We start from the raw sequence: 13,501 nt of genomic DNA, 5'->3' as shown, positions 1-13,501 counted from the left end.
CTGTTGATATTTTGAGTAGCAAGAAGTTTGATTCAGGGACTCAGAGGAGACACAGCTATTGGTAAATCAAGAAAGCACAGAAAAGGAAGACCACTTTTAAGAAATCCAGAAATAAGATAAATGTTTATGCTGTCAAAGCCAAAACCCTCTAATTCCCAGAAAAACCTGCAACAAAGTTGGGAGCTACTGCTGATCATCTCAGCTGTCTCCAGCCAGAGATGGATTATTCTTAGGATGTTCTTAACTAAGCCACCAGCAAAATCCTATATCAGCTGCCTGTTTATGCATATAAAGGAAGACAGCGACTCTTTTCTCTGCCTTCTAAATATCCAAGAAGTCCCCCCCCCTTTGGTGGAATCTAACCAAGACCCTCCTGTCAAGGAAGCGCAGAAAACAGTTGCTAGATTTTATACTCCTAGAGTTTAGAGAAGACAAGGGTGGAGAGGATGTTGAAAATGAAAAACAATGTCCTACACACTAAAATTCCCAGAAGTTATTTAAGGTCACAGCCAGTTTGACCATGTTTTCTTTCCTGCCCCTTCTTAGCCTGCTCTATGTATCTTGCTTAATATGCCAACACACTGTGAGAAGAAAAATCATTTAAGGACAACAGCATGAGGGAAAGAGATTCTTTCAGGGTCTAAAGTCTCATAGCTCTGACATACTCACTTGAAATAAGTCTGAACTTTGACCAATATTATTGTTGAGTGGGAAAAATTATGTGATGGCAAGTTGAGCAGAAAGGTTTACTCCAGTGTTTGCGACTAGATTCCACCTAAAAGTTAGAACTTCTAGTCTAAGACCTTATGAGATTCCAGATGAGGAAAAAGGTCTAGATAAGGACTTCCTATAAGAGAAAAATAGAGCTACTCATTTATAGTGTTTATGAATGGCTGGAGCTGATATTCACTGTGACAGCTCCAGACCATTTTTAGAATCCATGAGATTTAAAAACTTCTAGATGAGACTATCTCTAAACAATCCCCCCTGCTTCTGATGTCTTACGATTTCTTCATTTCCAAGCTTGCACTCTGTTGGAGGCAATGCCAAATGCTCTTCTTTTAAAAAAGATTTCCAAATTCTAAGACTAATTAGTATCTGTAGGCACACCCAGTCAAAAAGCAAAGGAAGGAAGGTCTATTTAAGTAGGAAGGCTCAAAATTTCGAAAGCCTTAATATTTGTGATCCAAAACTCAGGTCTCCAAATGGCTTAAAGATTCAAGGTGTCACTGTTCAAATCATAGTCCGATCTCTGGAATAATTAACAATGCTTATGGGTATTCATCTGTGGAAAGAAAAAATGAACAGGTGCTGCAGAGGGGACAGCAATTAGACTTAACCAGAACCTGCTGATGTTGTCATATGGAAACATAAAACCAACATCATTTCTGAAGGGGGAAAAAGTTCCCTAGCATTCACCAGACCATCCTAGCTACATTAAGTGGAAGACCAGCCACGGTGAGTGTCCATTTGGAGAAATTAATGCAAGAAAGCAGAGAGAAGAAAAATGCATGATTACTAGTAATTCTTGGTAACTCTTATTGCCAGTTTCCCAATTAAACCTCCACATTTTTCTTTCTCACTGTATAATGACATTATCTGAGCCATTACGAAGAGCAGACCATGAAATCTGTCACAAAGAACAGAAATAGCCCTTTACAGCCAATATTAGGGAGCCCAGGAATGTCTAATTTTGCCATGTCCTAAAGACTTAGTTTCTACAGGCTGCGACATGCCCCCTGGAGCTTTGAAGTCTGGGATAAAGATACACTTGGCCCTCAATCCGTCACTTCATCAGTTCATCATGTGGTCACAAATCTGTATAGCTTCAGAAGTCATGTGGCTCTTTTGTTTAATCATAATTGCAATTGTACTCTTGATCCTTCTGATTCTTTCAAAAGGACTCAAACCTTATATATTTTCATCCTGACCTCCAAAACCCTGATGGCTTTTTGTGTATAAAAGGGGGATAATATTCCAAAACCCCAGTGCAGTTGCAAAATGCCCAACATAAAGCTTAGCATATAATAGCTACTCAATAAATACCAATTGCCCTCATCTCCTTCCTTATTTCCTGGATCAACTTCATGTATTTGTAGTCAGGGCACTTTTTTACCCTGTAGACAATTACTAATATCTACCGTTTATAACAAATCAATAGTATAGCTGAAACAGAGAGGAAGGCTATGACAATAGAAAAAAAAAAAATCAGTATACTATTCTTTAACTTTCTTCTCCTATAAGAGCTTCACAAGGAAAGATTTCCAGTTGAGCAAACAGAAGATGTTGCTGAAGTCACCTGCTTTTCCAAACCTGATTCACTCTATATGGGGGAGTGGTGACCCAATTGTCAGCGACTATGGTAAGCGTAGACAAACTACAAGTGGCACAGTTTTCTTTTTACAATAGTGCCTCAATTTTCTAAGTCTCTGGTCTTTTTCAGGTCAAATATTTTTTAAATATGAGGTTTTCAAAAATGTGATTAAGTAACACTTGACAAAATAAGCATGACTCGGTGTCCATCTCAAACTATTTTTCTCCCTCAGGAAAGAGCTATCAGTTCAGGAGCCCTGTTATAACTTGGATCTTGAGTGTTCCCCAGTGGCCCAGGTGTTAAAGGCTTGGACTCCAGTCTGTGGCAGTAGTAGGTGGCCACAGAAACTTCAAGAGGTAAGACCTAAGGAAAGGAAGTTAGGTCACTGGAGGAATGCCCTTGAGGGGGATATTGGGACCCCAGCCTCCTCTTCTCTTTGCTTCCTGCACATAAGAGGAATAAGCCTTCTTTGCCACAAGTTCCTATCAAGATGTGCTATGCTGCCACGGGTCCAAAAGGAAAGAGCCAACCCATGATGGATTGAAATCTTCAAGACCATAAGCCAAAACAAACCTTTCCTCTTAAGTTATTATCTTGGATTTTTTTGGGTCAGTGATGGAAATCTAACACCACACCTCAGTGTCCCATGGAGGTTTAGAGAGTTCCCTGACCAAAGTGTTTAATTATCAAATAACTTTGGGAAAAAGTGATACCATTACTTATAGGCTTTGCTATGGTTTGAATGTTTTCCCTCCAAATTCAGTTATTGACATTGTTGGTATTTAAGTACAGCCTTACATGCAGGAACTACAGTGGGGAAATAAAGGAATTTGTAAAGAAAAAAGTAGCCAAGTACGGTGAAGCACACCTGTAATCACAGAGACGCTGGAGGCCGAGGCAGGAGAATTGCAAAATTCAAGACCAGCTTCAGCAACTTTGCGAGGCCCTATCTCAAAATTTAAATTTTAAAAAAAAGAAGGCTGGGGATGTGGCTCAGTGGTCATGTGCCCCTAAATTTAATCCCAAGTACAAAAGAAAAAGTGGTGATCTCACAAAAATAGAAGACTATGAAAGTAAAGGGAGAAGACAGAAGGAGGACTTGGGAAAGAACTGGGGAATGAAATCCAAATTGCGCTATGTCCATGTATGAAAATACCACAAGTAATCCTGCTTGGATACATAATCATAGTGTCCTGATTAATAAAATAGAAGGTAAGTCAGTAAAGCAAGATTGTGGTGAGGGAAGAAAAAAAAAGAACTGAGGAATGATGAAGTTATATTACATGCATGAATATGAATTCCATGATGTGCATGATTATAATCCACCAATTAAAAAAAAGAGGAGTATCCTTTGAAAGGTGATTGAATCATGAATTCTAAGTAAATGGGATTAAGGTTTATCAAAAAAAAGCTCCACAAAGCAATGGGCTAGTTTTTATTAGCTTGTCCTTCTGTTTTATGCCATATGAGAACCCAGCAAGAAGGCATTCACCAAATGTCAGTACCTTGATCTCAGACTTCCAGCCTCCAGAACTGGAAAGTAAGTTTCTGATCTTATACATTACCCAGTCTCAGCTACTTTGTTGTATTGGAAGATATGGACTACATCAAGCTTTTGCTGGTCAGATTGACACTGAACAGGAACGCCTATTTCCTACACACTATTAGACTTGGTCTACACTGACTATGGGACTGAAAATTCTTACTGAAATTTAAACACAATGAGTTTATTGTTTTTGTTTCAGGAGAGCTATCCACACCTTGTAGACATTGGTGTCCATTGAGTGAGAAAGTTTAATCTGGTCCAAATCCTTCATAGAAGGGAAGTTGTTGAGACCCAAAAATATTTACAGAAAAAATTCCTCCTTTAGTGATAGTAGGAGCAAATGTGACTCCATTTTGTTTTATGACTTCATCCTGTAAAACAACCATGCCAAGTAGAAGGGTCATGACTGGGGCAAGATGTTCTTTTCCTTTTGCTATAGAAACCTTTAAGTACATGGAACTACCTAATGGGGCATTGTTTCTGTAACTAGGGAAATGGGGTTCTGTTTCTGTAACTGGGGTGACTGGGCTACCTGTGATTGGTTAGGCTTCCCGCCACTTGACTGCACTCTCCTGCTTCTGTAACCTGGCTTGCTTGCATTGGCTAGATCCCCGAACATCCCTTTTGTGGTTTTCAGGCTTATAAGGAGTGCCCTTGCAATTGTTTGGGGCTGATCAGGGGAACAGCTTTAAGTTCTGGTCAGCCTCCACCTGTGCGCTTCAATAAAGGCTTGATTCAATTATACATGGAAGTCAGTTTATAAAACCCCGGGAACGAAGCTTTAACTATAACACTTTCCCACAGTCTTTGCGGCTAGATGTGGTCCTCATCTGCTTTTTTTCTTTTTTGTATCTTATTACTTGCTTGTATGTGTACACACACAAATGGTGTTATGGTTTGGATGTGAGGTGTCCCTCTGAAGATTCTATGTTAATGCAGGAGATAAGTGATTAGATCATGAGAAACAACCTATTAAAAATCAACCTAATTGGTGCATTAATCCACTTAATTGATTACTGAGTGGTAACTGGACAGGTGGGGCATGGCTGGAGGATGTAATGAAGTGGGACAGAAGAGGCTGGACCCCTCAGAAATTTTTAGAAAGCAGGTTTATTGACTACAGGGTTCAGAGGTGGCACTTGCCTGAGAATTCTTCCTCTGAACCAAGATTTTGGAAATTCTTTGAACTTTGTATCCAGTGCGAGGGGAGACTTGGAGGTTTTACATGACAAGTGCTTTCTATTCCATTCTCTAGACCAGACAGGTTTCACAAGTTTTTCCACAAGAAACCAGAGGGGAAAAAAAAAAAAAACACCCACAAGCTTGCAGACTCTACTGTCACACCATTTGCATGCAAGCCTGGCATTTGCAAGAAAGGAAACTACCAACCAAAATAACCTCTACAGACATCCTGGGAATATTCTTGCTCCCATTCTGTTAGAGGGTCAGGCAGAAGTACAGCATTTAAGCCTAGAACTGGATTTCCTTCCTCCTGCAGGCATGACCTTGCTTCTGACTTTTCTTTGGTTGCCCCAAGATCCAGTGTTCCCCTTTTTGGTGCCTGGCAATGTAATCTGCAGGTTTTTTTTTTTTGGTTTTTTTTTTGAGTGCCCATATTATGTTTAGAAGATTAAGAATTCTGTCCATATTTTATGCCTTTTTCTCCCCAGTAAATTAGCCCATTTACAAAAGGTCCCATGAAGGGTGGTAAAAGCATACTTTGAGTCTGTAGACATTCACATAGATTTCTGCTGTCAATAGGAGTGCATGGGTCAGAGCAAAAAGTTCCATCTTTTGTGCAGAAGTTCCCCAAGGTAGACGTTTTGCCTTAATGTTGAGAGCCAACTTCCAGCTGCCAGCAAACTTCCAGCTGCCAGCTGAAGATTGGCTCACAGCGGCCCCAGCAAACTTCTAGTGGCCAACTAATAGGCTCCTCTGCGGTGATGCTCATTGGGCTGTTTCCCTGCCTTTCAGACCATGGAGCTACTCATTGGGGGACTTTTTTTGGCTCTGCCCACGCGACCCAGCCAACCTGCCTCAAGAGCAGGAGGAGTGGGGGAGGTCGAGAGGCTTGTGGGAAGCCAGTGGTGGTAGTTGGGCTCTGAAGGTTTTTCCCGAGGAACTGTGTGGTGTGGTGTGTGTGTTCTAAAAATAAAAGTTTGTTTCTTTGGACAAGTGGCTCTTGAATTGTGCCCAGCCAGACTGCGGCATTTGGTGGCTCGCACGGGGAATGACTGAGGGTAAGTGATAAGGTAAACTGCTCACCCCTGAGGGCAGGGTGAGAGGATGGGTAGCCATTTTAAGATTCTTTTGTTTTGCTTCACTTTTGTTTTAAGTGGCCTGACCCTGGAGATGTGTAAGATGGAAGAAAAGCCGCTCACATCTGAGGAACAGATGGGGAGAAAGGACGGATGGACATTTCAGGAGGATAGAAAGGCTATAATGATTTTTTATTGTTCCAATTTTGTTTCACTCCATTTCAGTTTTGTTTGGCGTTATCTTCTTGGGTTGTGTTATACTTATAGTAGAAATATTCAAGTAGAAGAGAAGGTCTCTCAAGCTAGTCAGAGAAAGAAAGTGTAGAGCAGAAAAAAAAAAACATAGGGGAAAGTTACAACAGGAGACTGCTACTAACACCTTTCTATCACCAGAGGACGTAAGTGTCCAACCAACAGCACCACCTCCATATTCTGGGAGGCCCCTCACCCCCGCAGTTGATAGTTGAGATCCTGAGACAGGATCTCAAATATTAACATGCCCTGTATTTGAGGCAGGAGGGCATCGAATTCACAATGCTTTAAATTTCAAAACAGTAAAGCAGCTAAAAGAGGCTGTAACAACCTATGGTCCTCAAGCATCCTTCACTGTAAGCATGGTCAAATCCATTAACAACTTGAACATGATGCCAGCAGATTGTGCTAATATGTGTAAAGCTGTGCTAAATGGAGGACAATAGCTGTTATGGAAGGTTGCCAATGAGGAATTTTGCAAGGAGACGGCTAGGTGAAATGCAGCAGCTGGTTATCCTCAGAGAAATCTAGATATGTTGTTAGGAAAGGGACCTTATGAGGATCAGCAGCAACAAATTGCATATGATCCTGGCGTATACACACAAATTGCTGTAGATGCGGTTAGGGCATGGAAGACTTTACAAGGACATGGAGGTTTACAAGGTCAATTATCTAAGGTATTATAAGGAGCTAATGAACCTTATGCTGAATTTATAGATAGGCTTATTCAAACAGCTACCAGAGTTTTTGGGAATACAGAACAAGCAATGCCATTAAAAAAACAACTGGCTTATGAGCAAGCGAATCGTTGGTGCAGAGAAGTCATTAGACCATGGAAACATGAAGATTTAAACACATGAAATTATGTAGAGACATTAATGAACAAGGGCAAGTCGTGGCAGCTACAGTACAACAGGTTTTAGATGGCCAGGCCAAGAACATGCTACAATTGTGAAAAAACAGGACATTTTAAAAGGAATTGCCCCAGAGGAGGAGGGTTTAACAAAACTAGGTATCAAAGGAATAGAATACTGGGTATTTGCCCACAATGCAGTAGAGGGAGACATTGTGCTAATAAGCCGTTCTCAAACCACAATAGAGGGTACTCCATTATCAAAAAACGAACAAGGACCAGGTGTTTATCCACGATATCGTGGAGAAAGGCATCAGGCTCCGTTGCCAAAAAATGGACAGGGGGGCCCAATGCTCCAGGGCCAAGACCACAAATATACGGAGCACTGGAGGAACCCAGCAACCCCATCAGGGTAGTGCCCAGGACACATTGTCCATTAGATCCCTCAGACAAATCAGAGGGAGCACAGAGTTGGACATCTGCACCTCTGCCAGAGCAGTACTAACTCCAGAGATGGGAGTTCAAATCATTCCCACAGGGGTAAAAGGACCTCTTCCCCAAGGAACAGTAGGCTTATTATTGGGACGCAGCTCTTCTACTCTAAAAGGACTTATGATAAGTCCTGGGGTAATTGATCCCGATTATGAAGGTGAAATAAAAATTATACCGTTTGGAGAACTGGCTATATCTGTAATTTCACCAGGAGATAGAATAGCAGAGTTACTAATAATACCAAGCCTACATGATAAATTTTCCAGTCGTGCTGTAGAAAGAGGTTCCAAGGGATTAGGCTCCACAGGTGTAGATTGGGCTATGCTGTCTTTAAATTTAGATTCTCGCCCCATGCTAAAACTAAATATTCAAGGACATGAATTTAATGGGCTACTGGATACAGGTGCAGACCTTAGCATCATCTCGTCAAGAATGGCCAAAACATTGGCCATTACTACAAGCCACTCAAACGCTTCGAGGCCTAGGAGTGGCGACTAATCTCCATAGAAGTGCAATGGTATTAGATTGGAAGGATCCTGAAGGATGTGAAGGAACTATACAGCCATATGTATTGGATCATCTTCCTATAAGTTTATGGGGACGAGATGTCCTAGATCAATTAGGTTTGACATTAACAAATAACATCAACCAAAATGCACCCACTATTATGACTAGACAAGGTTTTAGGAAAGGAAAAAGATTAGAAAAACAAGAACAAGGTATAGCAGCACCAATACAAATAGATCAAGGAACAGACAGACATGGGTTGGATTTTCAGAAAGGGCCACTGAGACAATAAAAATTACTTGGAAATCAGAAAGACCAGTATGGGTTCCTCAGTGGCCCCTGACTAAAGAAAAGATACAAGCAGCCCATGACCTGGTCAAACAACAATTAGCGGAAGGACATATACAACCTTCTATCTCCCCATAATACTCGCATTTTTGTCATCAAAAAGAAATCTGGTAAATGGAGATTATTGCAAGATTTAAGAGCCATTAATAATGAGATGGTTCTAATGGGACCTGCTCAATCGGGGATTCCTCAATTGTCTGCTTTGCCAAAAACTTGGTATGTTTTAGTTATAGATATTAAAGATTGTTTTTTTTCAATTCCAATTCATCCTGAGGATAGTCCACGTTTTGCATTTACTATCCCTGTGCTGAATCATGAAGGTCCTGATCAGAGATGAATGGAAAGTACTCCCTCAAGGGATGGCTAACAGCCCAACTATGTGTCAAATTTATGTTAACAAAGTAATCCAGCCACTTAGAAATCAAAATCCTGAACTACAAATATTTCACTATATGGATGATGTATCATTAGCACACAAAGATAAAAACACATTCCTAGCATGTTATGCCACACTTACAAACTTATTAAAAAATTATAATCTAGAGATAGCAATAGATAAAGTACAATTAAATTTTCTAATTAATTATTTAGGAGTTCTATTATCCTCAACCATGGTCGTCCACCAAAAATTCAAATACAAGTCGATCAACTCAAATCACTTAACGACTTTCAAAAGTTATTAGGAGTCATAAATTGCATAAGGCCTTATCTAGGTATACCAACAGGAGAGTTGGGACCTTTATTTGATTTCCTAAAAGGTCCATCAGATCCAAATTCACCCCGAATGTTAACGCCTGAAGCAAGAAAGGCATTAAAAATCATTGAAACATATCAATTCTATCCAAATGCATATATTCCATATAAGTTTTCCTTTATTTATTGTACTACCAACAAAAAATATTCCTACAGGAGTATTTTGGCAAGAAGGTCCATTATTATGGATACATTTATCTTATTCTCCTCCACTATTCTTACTAGGTATCCTGAGGCTGTAGGACAATTAATATTCAAAAGGAATAAAAGCAGCAAAGGGAGTGTTTGGAATTTCTCCCAATAAAATTATTACTCCATATACTATGGATCAAATTGATGAGTTAGCTAATGAGTTAAATACTTGGGCAATAATCATGTGCAAATCTAATGTTTCATTTGATAACCACTTACCATCTAATCCTTTATTGTCTTTTTGGTCTAAGCATCCTGTAGTTTTTTCCAAAAATGACAAGAAAAACCCCTATCATGAATGCTCCAAATATATTGACTGATGGGTCAAATAGTGGTACAGCAGCAGTAGTTACCCCTGATCAAACTTTTACATTTTTAGTACCCAAACAATCAGCTCAAAAGGTAGAGCTTAATGCAGTATTACAGAATCTTTAAACATCACAAAAGCTTGTATTTAATTTATTTTCCGATAATCAGTATATAGTTAATGCTACAGTAACCCTTGAAGATGCTGGTAGGAGTTCCCATTCCTCTGTTTTCTCTTTGCTTTCCACTATACAAAGTCCAATTTGGGACAGAAAAGATCCATTCTTTATAGGACATATCAGGGCACATACAGGATTGCCTGGAGCCCTTAGTTTGGGCAATGATTTAGCAGATAAAACTACACGACATACATATTTTCTCTATACTAGAAGAAGCTACAAATTTTCATAAAAAGTTCCATGTCAATGCTAATACTTTACAAAAGCATTTTAAAATAACTAAGGAACAAACTAGACAAACTAGACAAATAATAAAACAATGTCAAAATTCTGTGACCTTTTTAACACAAGTTAATTTTGGAGTCAATCCTAGAGGACTGATACCTAACCATATTTGGCAGATGGACGTCACACACTTGCCAGAATTTGGAAAATTAAAATATTTGCATGTTACAGTTGATACTTCTTCTGGATTTTTGATGGGCTCCCTTCATGCTGGAGAAAAAACTAAAGATGTTATAGTTCATTGCTTACAAAATTTTGCCACTGTGGGCGTTCCAAAACAGTTAAAAACAGATAATGCCCCTGGTTATACTCCTACCTCTTTTAAACAATTTCTCATCATTTGGCATTACTCATATAATAGGAATCCCATACAACCCACAGGGACAAGGCATAGTTGAAAGAGCTCAAACTATTAAAATGTACTTATTAAAGCAAAAAGAAGGAATTGGGAAGGGGTATATATTCCCCAAAGATAAACTTAAAATAACCCTTTTTACTCTAAACTTCTTAGATTTGGATTCATCAGGACTTAGTGCTGCAGAAAGGCATGTGTCCAAAAAAATGTACATAAGCCCAAGGTACTTTGGAAGGATGTTCTAACAGGACAATGGAAAGGTCCTGACCCAGTGATTGTCTGGAGTCAGTGGTCTGTTTATGTGTTTCCACAGGGAGAACAGCAGCCGATTTGGATACAAGAAAGATTAACTAAGGTGATTTCTACAGACCAAAAAGATGATTTGGCTCAAATCCATAACAACTCATATCCAAAACTCCAGTTTGGCTATTCTTACATCTGCGACAGAACCAGGATGCTTTTTTCAATGTCTATTTTATTATTACCCTTTTCCACATCATGAAGTTCTATTTTATTTTTTGAGCTCATACAGACCTAGGTTAATGTTTTGCTGATCAGTTCTATTTTTTGACTATAGAGTTTTTAAACATTGCAATGGAGATTTCACCTGTAAAAAGTTATAAGGCCTTTACTATTATGTTATGAGTTGTGTGCACACTTGTGTTTTATGTTGTATGTACATATGTCCATATACCATATATGATGAGTGCTTATGAAAAAATGGATCCACTTTTTTTTATTCATGTGATTTAAATGGTTTAATTTAAATTGGGTAAATAGCTGTTGAGGATTGTTTTAATATGTGAACAAAAAAGGAGGTTAACAGATCTGTTTACTTTCACCTTTCCTTTTCATTACATTTAATAATTCTCTTAAAGATAATGTAAATTGTTAAGAAAATTGTTTTCTTTTAGTGCCTTCTGGAATGTTACGTAATTTTTTCTTTAGCCATTATTGCCAGAATTCCTATCTTCATCCCAGTGCTGGTGAAGACAAAGATAAAACCAGTCTACAGCTTCTGCAATAGCCATCACTGAACTGCTTGCAGAACTTGCCTGGACTATGTATCACTTGTATGCATTGTGAACTCACTTGTATGCATTGTGAACTATCTGTTGGTGCAGCAACTTGTGGTAGTGTTGGGGTATTTTTGCTGATGGTATCATCGGTGGTACAATTTTTCCAAAAGGAGCCATCAATTGGCTTGGTGTATCTTCCTCCCTTCTGCTTGTCATGGTCATTCAGCTAAAATTTGGGTGCCAGAGGTGAGGCAAAGAACCTCACCCCTCCGCTGGTACAAAGACCTATCCACAGGTGTGGCTGTATGCTGGACCAGTAGTCAATGACGGGTAAGATCCAATTACAATGGTACCAACCTAAAACAGGAGGCTGACGCCTTGAGGTCAGCTCATCCCATAATGGGTAAGGACCATATGTACTATTGGACAATCTAAGGCAGGCACGGTCTCTAAGCCACATGTTTGTTGTTTAAACAGAGAAGGGGAGATGTTGAGAGCCACAGCCGAAGGGGCCCCAGCAAACTTCCAGCTGCCAACAAACTTCCAGCTGCCAGCTGATGATTGGCTCACAGCGGCCCCAGCAAACTTCTAGCTGCCAACTGATTGGCTCCTCTGTGGTGATGCTCATTGGGCTGTTTCCCCGCCCTTTCAGACCATGGAGCTACTCATTGGGGGACTTTTTTTGGCGCTGCCCACGCGACCCAGACAATCAGCCTCAAGAGCAGGAGAAGTGGGGGAGGTTGAGAGGCTTGAGGGAAGCCTGTGGTGGTAGTTGGGCTCTGAAGGTTTCTCCTGAGGAGCTGTGTGGTTTGGTGTGTGTGTTCTAAAAATAAAGTTAGTTTCTTTTGACAAGTGGCTCCTGAATTGTGCCAGCCAGACTGCGGCACCTTAATCTTGGAGTCCAGAGTGATCATTGCATATCCAGCAAGATGTACCTCCATCCTTTGTGAAACCACTTCCATCTGCAAAGCCCTCCATATCAGGGTCCTTGAGGGGCTGTTCTGTCAGGTCCAGTTTACTGGTGAACACTTTATGACCTCAGTGAAGTTGTGACATCTTGCCCAGTCCCAGTGGGCAGTGGAGTTGCTGGGTTTAGAGTTCAGACAACTTTAATGTGGACATGGCTTTTCATGTAACATACCCTGGTATCTGACTATCCTCACAATAGTCAGCCAATATTGTCCTTTGTACTTCAACAGTTAGAGGCTGACAAGCTGAGTATGGGATGGAAACTAACACCTTAAGGATCATGACTGCAAAGCCCGTAAACAAGGTGGCCAGCCTTTGACTACAAAGTTCAGCTGTTTAGACATATGCTGGGGACATGGCACTGTCCAGTGGCCTTTGAGTCAGGACTCTTACAGCTATTTCAGATGGTATGTGGACTACAGAAAGAAAGGCTTTGTGAGATCAGGGAGTCCTAATCTAAACAAGCACTCAGTGCACCTATTGTCCTCAAAGGCCTTTTGTTGTGCTGGTCCCCAGAGAGGATCCCATTTTCCCTTTTTTGTGGCTTCATAGCGGGGTTTGCCATAAGAAGTTGGGGATCCATTTGTAGCAGAATCCAGCAGCCTCCAAGAACTTTAACTGGATAGTGGGTTGAAAGGACCAGAATTGATCAGATCACCCATTTCCTTTTGGGGCCCAGTTGCCGTTGTGCCCAAGTCGAATAAAAATGAAGGTACTTAATGACAGATTTGGGCTTTCTTTGAAACTTTGTAGACCAGCCTTATATAGAAGGGTGAGAAGCAGCTGTGTCCCTTTCACTCAGTCCTCTGGTTGTTCTGGCCACCAAAAGATCATCTACATATTGGAACAATATGCACCCACACTGTTTTGCAG

The sequence above is a fragment of the Callospermophilus lateralis genome, chromosome 1 (assembly GCF_048772815.1).
Source record: "Callospermophilus lateralis isolate mCalLat2 chromosome 1, mCalLat2.hap1, whole genome shotgun sequence".
NCBI classification, from domain to species: domain Eukaryota; kingdom Metazoa; phylum Chordata; class Mammalia; order Rodentia; family Sciuridae; genus Callospermophilus; species Callospermophilus lateralis.
This window is presented reverse-complemented; position numbering follows the sequence as displayed.